The sequence below is a fragment of the Oncorhynchus nerka genome, unplaced genomic scaffold (genome assembly GCF_034236695.1).
Source record: "Oncorhynchus nerka isolate Pitt River unplaced genomic scaffold, Oner_Uvic_2.0 unplaced_scaffold_1503, whole genome shotgun sequence".
NCBI classification, from domain to species: Eukaryota; Metazoa; Chordata; class Actinopteri; order Salmoniformes; family Salmonidae; genus Oncorhynchus; species Oncorhynchus nerka.
Genome location: NW_027039811.1, coordinates 14286 through 30000, shown reverse-complemented (window position 1 = coordinate 30000; position 15715 = coordinate 14286). Strand labels below are relative to the sequence as shown.

General features: G+C 48.8%; 1 long non-coding RNA gene across 1 annotated transcript; it reads left to right on the top strand.

Moving 5' to 3' along the window:
- Positions 1–11494: 11494 nt before the first annotated feature.
- LOC135568541 (uncharacterized) lies at positions 11495–12053 on the top strand. The gene is made up of 2 exons (XR_010462671.1): positions 11495–11585; positions 11630–12053. It is a non-coding gene; the product is annotated as an uncharacterized LOC135568541 (long non-coding RNA).
- The last annotated feature ends 3662 nt before the right edge of the window (positions 12054–15715 follow it).

Sequence of the window (15715 nt, the reverse complement as noted above, 5' to 3'; positions counted from 1 at the left end):
CACACACACACTGGACACACACACACACACACACAGACACACACACTGGACACACACATACACACTGAACACACACACATACACACACACTGGAATCACAGACACACACTGGTTACACACACACACACTGGACTCATACACACATGCACTGGACTCACAGACACACACTGGACACACACTGGACACACACACACACTGGACAAACACACCCTGGACACACACACACACACACTGGACAAACACACACTGGACAAATACACACACACACAAACACAGTGGACACACACACAGGACAAACATATACACACAGGACACACACACACACTGGACACACACACACACACACACACACATTGGACACACACATACACACTGGACACACACATACACACACACTGGACTCACAGACACACACTGGACACACACACACACACACACTGTACTCACAGACACACACTGGACACACACACACACACACAAACACACACACACACACTGGACAAACACACACTGGAAAAATACACACACACACTAGACAAACACACACACAAACACAGTGGACACACACACACACAGGACAAACATATACACACAGGACACACACACACACTGGACACACACACACACACACACACACACTGGACACACACATACACACTGGACACACACATACACACACACACTGGACTCACAGACACACACTGGACACACACACACACACACACACACACACACACACTGGACTCACAGACACACACTGGACACACACATACACACACACACACACACACACACACACACTGGACAAATACACACACAAACACAGTGGACACACACACACACACACACACACACACACACAGGACAAAAATATACACACAGGACACACACACACACTGGACACACTCACACACATACACACACTGGACTCACAGACACACACTGGACACACACACACACACACTGGACTCACAGACACACACTGGACACACACTGGACACACACACACACTGGACACACACACACTGGACACTCACACTCACACACACACACTGGTCACACACACACTCTGGACACACACACACACACTAGACAAACACACACACAAACACAGTGGACACACACACACACACACACACTGGACTCACAGACTCACACTGGACACACACACACACACACACACACTGGACTCACACATACACACAGGACACACACATACACACACACTGGACACACAGACACACATTGGACACACACACACACACTGGACTCACAGACACACACTGGACACAAACACACACACACACACTGGACTCACAGACACACACTGGACACACACACACACACACACTGGACTCACAGACACACACACACACACACACACACACACACACACATACACACACACACACTGGACAAACACACACTGGACAAATACACACACACACTAGACAAACACACACACAAACACAGTGGACACACACACACACACACAGGACACACATATACACACAGGACACACACACACACTGGACACACACACACACACACACAGACACACACACTGGACACACACATACACACTGAACACACACACATACACACACACTGGAATCACAGACACACACTGGTTACACACACACACACTGACTCATACACACATGCACTGGACTCACAGACACACACTGGACACACACTGGACACACACACACACACTGGACAAACACACCCTGACACACACACACACACACACACTGGACAAACACACACTGGACAAATACACACACACACAAACACAGTGGACACACACACAGGACAAACATATACACACAGGACACACACACACACTGGACACACACACACACACACACACACATTGGACACACACATACACACTGGACACACACATACACACACACTGGACTCACAGACACACACTGGACACACACACACACACACACTGTACTCACAGACACACACTGACACACACACACACACACAAACACACACACACACACTGGACAAACACACACTGGAAAAATACACACACACACTAGACAAACACACACACAAACACAGTGGACACACACACACACAGGACAAACATATACACACAGGACACACACACACACTGGACACACACACACACACACACACACACTGGACTCACAGACACACCCTGGACACACACACACACACACACACACACACACACACACACACACACACACACACACACACTGGACAAACACACACTGGAAAAAACACACACACACTAGACAAACACACACAAACACAGTGGACACACACACACAGGACAAACATATACACACAGGACACACACACACACACACACACACACACACACACACACACACTGGACACACACATACACACTGGACACACACATACACACACACACTGGACTCACAGACACACACTGGACACACACACACACACACACACACACACACACACACTGGACTCACAGACACACACTGGGGACACACATACACACACACACACACACACACACAGTGGACACACACAAACACAGTGGACACACACACACACACACACACACACACACACACACACACACACACACACACACACAGGACAAAAATATACACACAGGACACACACACACACTGGACACACTCACACACATACACACACTGGACTCACAGACACACACTGGACACACACACACACACACTGGACTCACAGACACACACTGGACACACACTGGACACACACACACACTGGACACACACACACTGGACACTCACACTCACACACACACACTGGTCACACACACACTCTGGACACACACACACACACTAGACAAACACACACACAAACACAGTGGACACACACACACACACACACACTGGACTCACAGACTCACACTGGACACACACACACACACACACACTGGACTCACACATACACACAGGACACACACATACACACACACTGGACACACAGACACACATTGGACACACACACACACACTGGACTCACAGACACACACTGGACACAAACACACACACACACACTGGACTCACAGACACACACTGACACACACACACACACACACTGGACTCACAGACACACACTGGACACACACACACACACACACACACACACACATACACACACACACACTGGACAAACACACACTGGACAAATACACACACACACTAGACAAACACACACACAAACACAGTGGACACACACACACACACACAGGACACACATATACACACAGGACACACACACACACTGGACACACACACACACACACACAGACACACACACTGGACACACACATACACACTGAACACACACACATACACACACACTGGAATCACAGACACACACTGGTTACACACACACACACTGGACTCATACACACATGCACTGGACTCACAGACACACACTGGACACACACTGGACACACACACACACACTGGACAAACACACCCTGGACACACACACACACACACTGGACAAACACACACTGACAAATACACACACACACAAACACAGTGGACACACACACAGGACAAACATATACACACAGGACACACACACACACTGGACACACACACACACACACACACACATTGGACACACACATACACACTGGACACACACATACACACACACTGGACTCACAGACACACACTGGACACACACACACACACACACTGTACTCACAGACACACACTGGACACACACACACACACAAACACACACACACACACTGGACAAACACACACTGGAAAAAAATACACACACACACTAGACAAACACACACACAAACACAGTGGACACACACACACACAGGACAAACATATACACACAGGACACACACACACACTGGACACACACACACACACACACACACACACACTGGACACACACATACACACTGGACACACACATACACACACACACTGGACTCACAGACACACACTGGACACACACACACACACACACACACACACACACACACTGGACTCACAGACACACACTGGACACACACATACACACACACACACACACACACACACACTGGACAAATACACACACAAACACAGTGGACACACACACACACACACACACACACAGGACAAAAATATACACACAGGACACACACACACACTGGACACACTCACACACATACACACACTGGACTCACAGACACACACTGGACACACACACACACACACTGGACTCACAGACACACACTGGACACACACTGGACACACACACACACTGGACACACACACACACTGGACACTCACACTCACACACACACACACTGGTCACACACACACTCTGGACACACACACACACACTAGACAAACACACACACAAACACAGTGGACACACACACACACACACACACTGGACTCACAGACTCACACTGGACACACACACACACACACACACACTGGACTCACACATACACACAGGACACACACATACACACACACTGGACACACAGACACACATTGGACACACACACACACACTGGACTCACAGACACACACTGGACACAAACACACACACACACACTGGACTCACAGACACACACTGGACACACACACACACACACACTGGACTCACAGACACACACTGGACACACACACACACACACACACACACACACACACACACACACTGGACAAACACACACTGGACAAATACACACACACACTAGACAAACACACACACAAACACAGTGGACACACACACACACACACACAGGACACACATATACACACAGGACACACACACACACTGGACACACACACACACACACACAGACACACACACTGGACACACACATACACACTGAACACACACACATACACACACACTGGAATCACAGACACACACTGGTTACACACACACACACTGGACTCATACACACATGCACTGGACTCACAGACACACACTGGACACACACTGGACACACACACACACACTGGACAAACACACCCTGGACACACACACACACACACTGGACAAACACACACTGGACAAATACACACACACACAAACACAGTGGACACACACACAGGACAAACATATACACACAGGACACACACACACACTGGACACACACACACACACACACACATTGGACACACACATACACACTGGACACACACATACACACACACTGGACTCACAGACACACACTGGACACACACACACACACACACTGTACTCACAGACACACACTGGACACACACACACACACACAAACACACACACACACACTGGACAAACACACACTGGAAAAATACACACACACACTAGACAAACACACACACAAACACAGTGGACACACACACACACAGGACAAACATATACACACAGGACACACACACACACTGGACACACACACACACACACACACACTGGACACACACATACACACTGGACACACACATACACACACACACTGGACTCACAGACACACACTGGACACACACACACACACACACACACTGGACTCACAGACACACACTGGACACACACATACACACACACACACACACACACACACACACTGGACAAATACACACACAAACACAGTGGACACACACACACACACACACACACACAGGACAAACATATACACACAGGACACACACACACACTGGACACACTCACACACAAACACAGTGGACACACACACACAGGACAAACATATACACACAGGACACACACACACACTGGACACACACACACACACACACACACACACTGGACACACACATACACACTGGACACACACATACACACACACACTGGACTCACAGACACACACTGGACACACACACACACACACACACACTGGACTCACAGACACACACTGGACACACACATACACACACACACACACACACACACACACACACACACACACACACACACACACTGGACAAATACACACACAAACACAGTGGACACACACACACACACACACACACACAGGACAAACATATACACACAGGACACACACACACACTGGACACACTCACACACATACACACACTGGACTCACAGACACACACTGGACACACACACACACACACTGGACTCACAGACACACACTGGACACACACACACACTGGACACACACACACTGGACACACACACTCACACACACACACTGGTCACACACACACTCTGGACACACACACACACACACTGGGCAAAGACACACACACACTGGACAAAGACACACACACTGGACAATTACACACACACACACACACACTGGGCAAAGACACACACACACTGGACAAACACACACACACTGGGCATAGACACACACACACACTGGACAAACACACACACACACACTGGGCAAAGACACACACACACTGGACAAACACACACACACACACTGGGCAAAGACACACACACACTGAACAAACACACACACACACTGGACAAACACACACACACTGGACGAAGACACACACAAACACACTGGGCAAAGACACACACACTGGACAAACACACACACACACACACTGGACAAACACACAAACACACTGGACAAACACACACTGGATAAACACACACACCTGCTGGACACACACTTGACACACACACACACTCACACTGGACACACACACACACACCTGCTGGACCCACACACTAGATACACACACACACTGGACACACACACACACACACACTGGACTCACAGACACATGCTGGACACACACACATACACACACTAGACACACACACACACTGGACGCACACACACACACTCACACTGGACACACACACACACACACACAAACTGGACACACACACTGGTTACACACACACACACACACTGGACACACACACACACACACACTGGACGCACACACACACACTCACACAGGACACATACACACACACACACAAACTGGACACACACACTGGTTACACACACACACACACACACACACACACACACACACACACACACACACACACACACTGGACACACACACACACACATACACACACACACTGGACTCAGAGACACACACTGGACACACACACACACACAAACACACACTGGACTCAGACACACACTGGACACACACACACACACAGACACACGCTGGACTCAGACACACACTGGACACACACACACACACTCACACTGGACACACACACACACTGGACACACACACACACCTGCTGGACACACACACTGGTTACACACACACACACTGGACACACACACACACACACACACACACACACACTGGACTCACAGACACACGCTGGACACACACACACACACACACACTAGATACACACACACACTGGACACACACACACACACACTGGACGCACACACACACACTCACACTGGACACATACACACACACACACAAACTGGACACACACACTGGTTACACACACACACACACACACACACACACACACACACACACACACTGGACACACACACACACACACACACACACTGGACTCACAGACACACACTGGACACACACACACACTCACACTGGACACACACACACACTGGACACACACACACCTGCTGGACACACACACTGGTTACACACACACACACTGGACACACACACACACACACACACACACACACTGGACTCACAGACACACGCTGGACACACACACACACACACACACTAGATACACACACACACTGGACACACACACACACACACAAACTGGACACACACACTGGTTACACACACACACACACACTGGACACACACACACACACACACACACACACACACTGGACACATACACACACACACAAACTGGACACACACACACACACACACACACACACACACTGGACACACACACACACACACACATACACACACACACTGGACTCACAGACACACACTGGACACACACAAACACACACTGGACACACAAACACACACAGACACACGCTGGACTCAGACACACACTGGACAAACACACACACACTCACACTGGACACACACACACACTGGACACACACACACACCTGCTGGACACACACACTGGTTACACACACACATGCACTGGACTCACAGACACACACTGGACACACACTGGACACACACACACACACTGGACAAACACACACTGGACAAATACACACACACACAAACACAGTGGACACACCCACACACACTCACACTGGACACACACACACCTGCTGGACACACACACTGGTTACACACACACACACTGGACTCATACACACATGCACTGGACTCACAGACACACACTGGACACACACTGGACACACACACACACTGGACAAACACACACTGGACACACACACACACACTGGACAAACACACACTGGACAAATACACACACACACACAAACACAGTGGACACACACACACACACAGGACAAACATATACACACAGGACACACACACACACTGGACACACACACACACACACTTGACACACACATACACACTGGACACACACATACACACACACTGGACTCACAGACACACACTGGACACACACACACACACACACACACACACTGGACTCACAGACACACACTGGACACACACACACACACACACACACACTGGACTCACAGACACACACTGGACACACTGGACACACACACACACACACACACACTGGACAAACACACACTGGAAAAATACACACACACACACTAGACAAACACACACACAAACACAGTGGACACACACACACAGGACAAACATATACACACAGGACACACACACACACTGGACACACACACACACACACACACACACTGGACACACACATACTCACTGGACACACACATACACACACACACTGGACTCACAGACACACACTGGACACACACACTGGACACACACACACACACACTGGACTCACAGACACATACTGGACACACACACAAACACACACACACAGGACAAACATATACACACAGGACACACACACACACTGGACACACAGACACACACTGGACACACACACACACACACACTGGACTCACAGACACACACTGGACACACACACACACTGAACACACACACTCACACACACACACTGGTCACACACACACTCTGGACACACACACACACACACTGGACACACACACTCACACTCACACACACACACTGGTCACACACACACTCTGGACACACACACACACAAACACAGTGGACACACACACACACACACACACTGGACTCACAGACTCACACTGGACACACACACACACACACACACACACACTGGACTCACACATACACACTGGACACACACATACACACACACTGGACACACACACACACACACACTGGACACACACACACACACACTGGACTCACAGACACACACTTTGGACACACACACACACACACACACACACTGGACAAACACACACTGGACAAATACACACACACACTAGACAAACACACACACAAACACAGTGGACACACACACACACACAGGACAAACATATACACACAGGACACACACACACACTGGACACACACACACACACACACACAGTGGACACACACATACACACACACTGGACTCACAGACACACACTGGACACACACACACACACACACACACTGGACTCACAGACACACAATGGACACACGCATACACACACACACACACACACACTGGACAAATACACACACAAACACAGTGGGGACACACACACAGGACAAACATATACACACAGGACACACACACACACTGGACACACACACTCACACACACACTCTGGACACACACACACACACTAGACAAACACACACACAAACACAGTGGAGACACACACACACACACACACACACACACACACTGGCTCACAGACTCACACTGGACACACACACACACACACACACACACACACACACACACACACACACACACACACACACACACACACACAATGGACTCACAGACTCACACTGGACACACACACACACACACACTGGTCACACACACACACTGGTCACACACACACTCTGGTCACACACACACTCTGGACACACATGCGCGTCTTTCTATAGTTGTGAGGACCTCTTACAACAACACTGTTAAAATACCAATGTGATAATTTGTGATCATGTGTTGTCTTTTATGTTGAAAAACTAATTATACAATTATATATAATTATATCTGGACATACGCTCCATAGTTGTACAAGTATACAAGGATATATTGTACTTTTCATAATAAAACATACTTGAAACAAGAAAAGGCCTGTTAATTGTGAAAACAGTTTGTTTATTGATTTTACGTTTCCTCTGTCAGGTTGATGTTAACCTGCGACTGGTTGAAACATGAAACAAATATGAAATGAAATACAAAACAATTAAATATGTGGAATAGAATTATACAGATTGTACAATTAGTACAACAGAGAGTTGTGATGCAGGGTTACTATAGCAACAGAGTGTTGTGATGCAGGGTTACTATAGCAACAGAGTGTTGTGATGCAGGGTCACTATAGCAACAGAGTGTTGTGATGCAGGGTCACTATAGCAACATAGTGTTGTGATGCAGGGTTACTATAGTAACAGAGTGTTGTAATGCAGGGTCACTATAGCAACAGAGTGTTGTGATGCAGGGTCACTATAGCAACAGAGTGTTGTGATGCAGGGTTACTATAGCAACAGAGTGTTGTAATGCAGGGTCACTATAGCAACAGAGTGTTGTAATGCAGGGTCACTATAGCAACAGTGTTGTAATGCAGGGTCACTATAGCAACAGTGTTGTAATGCAGGGTCACTATAGCAACATAGTGTTGTAATGCAGGGTCACTATAGCAACAGAGTGTTGCGATGCAGGGTCACTATAGCAACAGAGTGTTGTAATGCAGGGTTACTATAGCAACAGAGTGTTGTAATGCAGGGTCACTATAGCAACAGAGTGTTGTGATGCAGGGTCACTATAGCAACAGAGTGTTGCGATGCAGGGTTACTATAGCAACAGAGTGTTGTAATGCAGGGTCACTATAGCAACAGAGTTCTCTCTGCTCTGCTCTCTTTCTGCTCGCTCTCTCTGCTCTCTCTTCTCTCTCACTCTCTGATCTCACTCTCTGCTCTCTTCTCCTCGCTCTGCTCTATCAGCTCTCTCAGCCTGCTCTCTGCTCTCTCTCTGCTCTCTTTCTCTCTCTCTCTGCTCTCTGCTCTGCTCTTTCTCTGCTCTCTCTCTCTCTCTCTCTCTCTCTCTCTCTCACACTTCTGCTCTCTCTCCCACACACTCTGCTCTCTCTCTGCTCTCTCTCTCCCACATTCTGCTCTCTCTCTCTCCCACACACTCTGCTCTCTCTCTCCCACACACTCTGCTCTCTCTCTGCTCTCTCTCCACACTCTGCTCTCTCTCTCCCACACTCTAATCTCTCTTCTCTGCTCTCTCTCTCCCACACTCTGCTCTCTGCCTCTCTCTCTCCCACTTTTTTCTCTCTCTATCTCTCACTTTCTCTTATCTTAACAGTGGTGCAGTTTGGACAATCACCACTTGATGGCAGTGTTCAACCAGAAGTGATGAAAAGAACATCACTGCAGAGAGAGAGAGAGAGAGAGAGTCTAATATACTGATATACAGTAACATTCACAAAGTATTCAGTAACATTCAGAAAGTATTCAGACCCCTTGACTTTTTACACATTTTGTCACGTTACAGCCTTATTCTAAAATGAATTAAATGTGTTTTTCCCCTCATCAATCTACACACAATAACGCAGAATTACAAAGCAAAAACGGTTCACTTTATGTGTGAACATTTTTATTTAAAAAAAAGTAGATATCACAGAGAGAGAGGGAGAGTAGAGAGTCAGACAGAGGGAAAGAGAGAGATGGAGGGGAGAGAGTCAGAACAGAGGGAAGAGAGAGATGGAGGGTAGAGAGTCAGAACAGAGGGAAAGAGAGAGAGGGAGGGTAGAGAGTCAGAACAGAGGGAAAGAGAGAGATGGAGGGTAGAGAGTCAGAACAGAGGGAAAGAGAGAGATGGAGGGGAGAGAGTCAGAACAGAGGGAAGAGAGAGATGGAGGGGAGAGAGTCAGAACAGAGGGAAAGAGAGAGATGGAGGGGAGAGAGTCAGAACAGAGGGAAGAGAGAGATGGAGGGGAGAGAGTCGGAACAGAGAGAGAGAGAGAGGAGAGAGAGATGAGAGTCAGAACAGAGGGAAAGAGAGAGAGAGGGAGGGTAGAGAGTCAGAACAGAGGGAGGGTAGAGAGTCAGAACAGAGGGAAAGAGAGAGATGGAGGGGAGAGAGTCAGAACAGAGGGAAGAGAGAGATGGAGGGTAGAGAGTCAGAACAGAGGGAAAGAGAGAGATGGAGGGGAGAGAGTCAGAACAGAGAGAAAGAGAGAGAGAGAGAGATGAGAGTCGCAACAGAGGGAAAGAGAGAGAGAGGGAGGGTAGAGAGTCAGAACAGAGGGAGGGTAGAGAGTCAGAACAGATTGAAAGAGAGAGAGGGAGGGTAATGAGTCATAACAGAGGGATGGTAGAGAGTATGAACAGATGGAAAGAGAGAGAGGGAGGGGAGAGAGTCAGAACAGAGGGAAAGAGAGAGAGAGGGAGGGAGGGGAGAGAGTCAGAACAGAGGGAAAGAGAGAGAGAGAGGGAGGGTAGAGTGTCAGAACAGAGGGAAAGAGAGAGAGGGAGGGTTGAGAGTCAGAACAGAGGGAAAGAGAGAGTCAGAACAGAGGGAAAGAGAGAGAGAGAGGGAGGGGAGAGTGTCAGAACAGAGGGAACGAGAGAGAGAGAGAGGGAGGGAAGAGTGTCAGAACAGAGGGAAAGAGAGAGAGAGAGAGGGAGGGGAGAGAGTCAGAACAGAGGGAAAGAGAGAGAGAGAGAGGAAGGGTAGAGAGTCAGAACAGAGGGAAAGAGAGAGAGAGAGGGAGGGGAGAGTGTCAGAACAGAGGGAAAGAGAGAGGAGGGGAGAGAGTCAGAACAGAGGGAACGAGAGAGAGAGGGCGGGGAGAGAGTCAGATCAGAGGGAAAGAGAGAGAGAGCGAGGGTAGAGAGTCAGAACAGATGGAAAGAGAGAGAGAGGGAGGGGAGAGAGTCAGAACAGAGGGAAGAGCGAGAGAGGGAGGAGAGAGGGAGGGAGGGAGGGTAGAGAGTCAGAACAGAGGGAAAGAGAGAGAGAAAGAGAGGGTAGAGAGTCAGAACAGAGGGAAGGAGAGAGAGGGAGGGGAGAGAGTCAGAACAGAGGGAAAGAGAGAGAGAGAGAGAGAGGGAGGGGAGAGAGTCAGAACAGAGGGAAAGAGAGAGAGAGAGGGAGGGAGAGAGTCAGAACAGAGGGAAAGAGAGAGAGAGGGAGGGGAGAGAGTCAGATCAGAGGGAAAGAGAGTGAGAGGGAGGGTAGAGAGTCAGAACAGAGGAAAGAGAGAGAGAGGGAGGGTAGAGAGTCAGAACAGAGGAACGAGAGAGAGAGGGAGGGAGAGAGTCAGATCAGAGGGAAAGAGAGAGAGAGGGAGGGTAGAGAGTCAGAACAGATGGAAAGAGAGAGAGAGAGAGAGGGAGGGGAGAGAGTCAGAACAGAGGGAAGAGCGAGAGAGGGAGGAGAGAGAGGGAGGGAGGGAGGGTAGAGAGTCAGAACAGAGGGAAAGAGAGAGGGAGGGTAGAGAGTCAGAACAGAGGGAAAAGAGAGAGAGGGAGGGTAGAGAGTCAGAACAGATGGAAAGAGAGAGAGAGAGGGAGGGGAGAGAGTCAGAACAGAGGGAAGAGCGAGAGAGAGGATGTGTGGAATTTGCTTTATGTTTGGTAATTGGGGGCCTTTGAGCCCTGATGGGCTGGGTGACATCAGTGACTCTCTATGATATTACTGTTGCTGTGGAGGGAGAGCAGAGAGAGAGAGAGAGAGAGAGAGAGACAGACAGACAGACAGACAGACAGACAGAGACAGAGACAGAGACAGACAGACAGACAGACAGACAGACAGACAGACAGACAGACAGACAGACAGACAGACAGACAGACAGACAGACAGACAGACAGACAGAGGTGTGACAGACAGACAGACAGACGCACAGACAGACAGACAGACAGAGACAGACAGACAGACAGACAGACAGACAGACAGACAGACAGACAGACAGACAGACAGACAGACAGACAGACAGACAGACAGACAGACAGACAGACAGACAGACAGACAGACAGACAGACAGACAGACAGACAGACAGACAGACAGACAGACAGACAGACAGACAGACAGACAGACAGACAGACAGACAGGTAATCAGGAATTCCTCCCAAGGTGTGTATATTGATTTTAGTCCCCTTCTCATTAACTAGCTACTGACAGTGACCAGAGATGGCTAGATTGAGCTAGAGGGGTGTGTGTGTGTGTGCGTGCGTGCAAGCGTGTGTTTTTGTGAGAGAGTTAACAGGACTTTCAATAAGAATGACACACACAGCTCTGATTCCATTTTCTGCTTTGTGTTTCAATTAGGTCTCAGTGGAATAGTGACTCTCTGAGAGATATGAGTTCCTGTGTAAACTTTTGTTATTAACCAAATACTTATTTTCCACCATAATTTGCTAATAAATAAATTAAAAATGTGATTTTCTGGATTTTTTTCCTCATTTTGTCTGTCATAGTTGAAGTGTACCTATGATGAAAATTACAGGCCTCTCTCATCTTTTTAAGAGGGAGAACTTGCACAATTGGTGGCTGACTAAATACTTTTTTGCCCCACTGTAGTTGGTCACGGATGTGTTAACACAATGTGTTGGGCCTCATTATGAATGGTTAAGGTTTGGGATAGAGTTTAAACATTAAGATTAGGGCCTCATTATGAATGGTTAAGGTTTGGGATAGAGTTTAAACATTAAGGTTAGGGCCTCATTATGAATGGTTAAGGTTTGGGATAGAGTTTAAACATTAAGGTTAGGGCCTCATTATGAATGGTTAAGGTTTGGGATAGAGTTTAAAGAGTGTCTCTAACACTGGGATCAACCTTCTGGTCCAGAGTCATGGGGTTACCCCCGCATCCACCACCCTCTGTCTCTACCACTGGGATCAACCTTCTGGTCCAGAGTCATGGGGTTACTCCCCCCATCCACCACCCTCTGTCTCTACTACTGGGATCAACCTACTGGTCTAGAGTCATGGGGTTACCCCCCATCACCAACCTCTGTCTCTATCACTGGGATCAACCTCCTGGTCCAGAGTCATGGGGTTACTCCCCATCACCCCCCCTCCTGAGCTTCCTCTCAGTCTTGAGCTACCCCTCAGTCCCGAGCTACCCCTCAGTCCCGAGCTGCCCCTCAGTCCCGAGCTGCCTCAGTCCCGAGCTACCCCTCAGTCCCGAGCTACCCCTCAGTCCCGAGCTACCCCTCAGTCCCGAGCTACCCCTCAGTCCCGAACTACCTCAGTCCGGAGCTACCTCAGTCCCGAGCTACCTCAGTCCGGAGCTACCTCAGTCCGGAGCTACCTCAGTCCCGAGCTACCTCAGTCCCGAGCTACCCCTCAGTCCCGAGCTACCCCTCAGTCCCGAGCTACCTCAGTCCGGAGCTACCTCAGTCCCGAGCTACCTCAGTCCGGAGCTACCTCAGTCCAGTGGGGCCCTTGGTTAAGGTTAGTAGGCCAAGGTCGGCGGCGAGGGTCTCCAATCTAAGGACGCGAAGTAAGCGGACTAAGACTGTGTTGGAGTGGGGT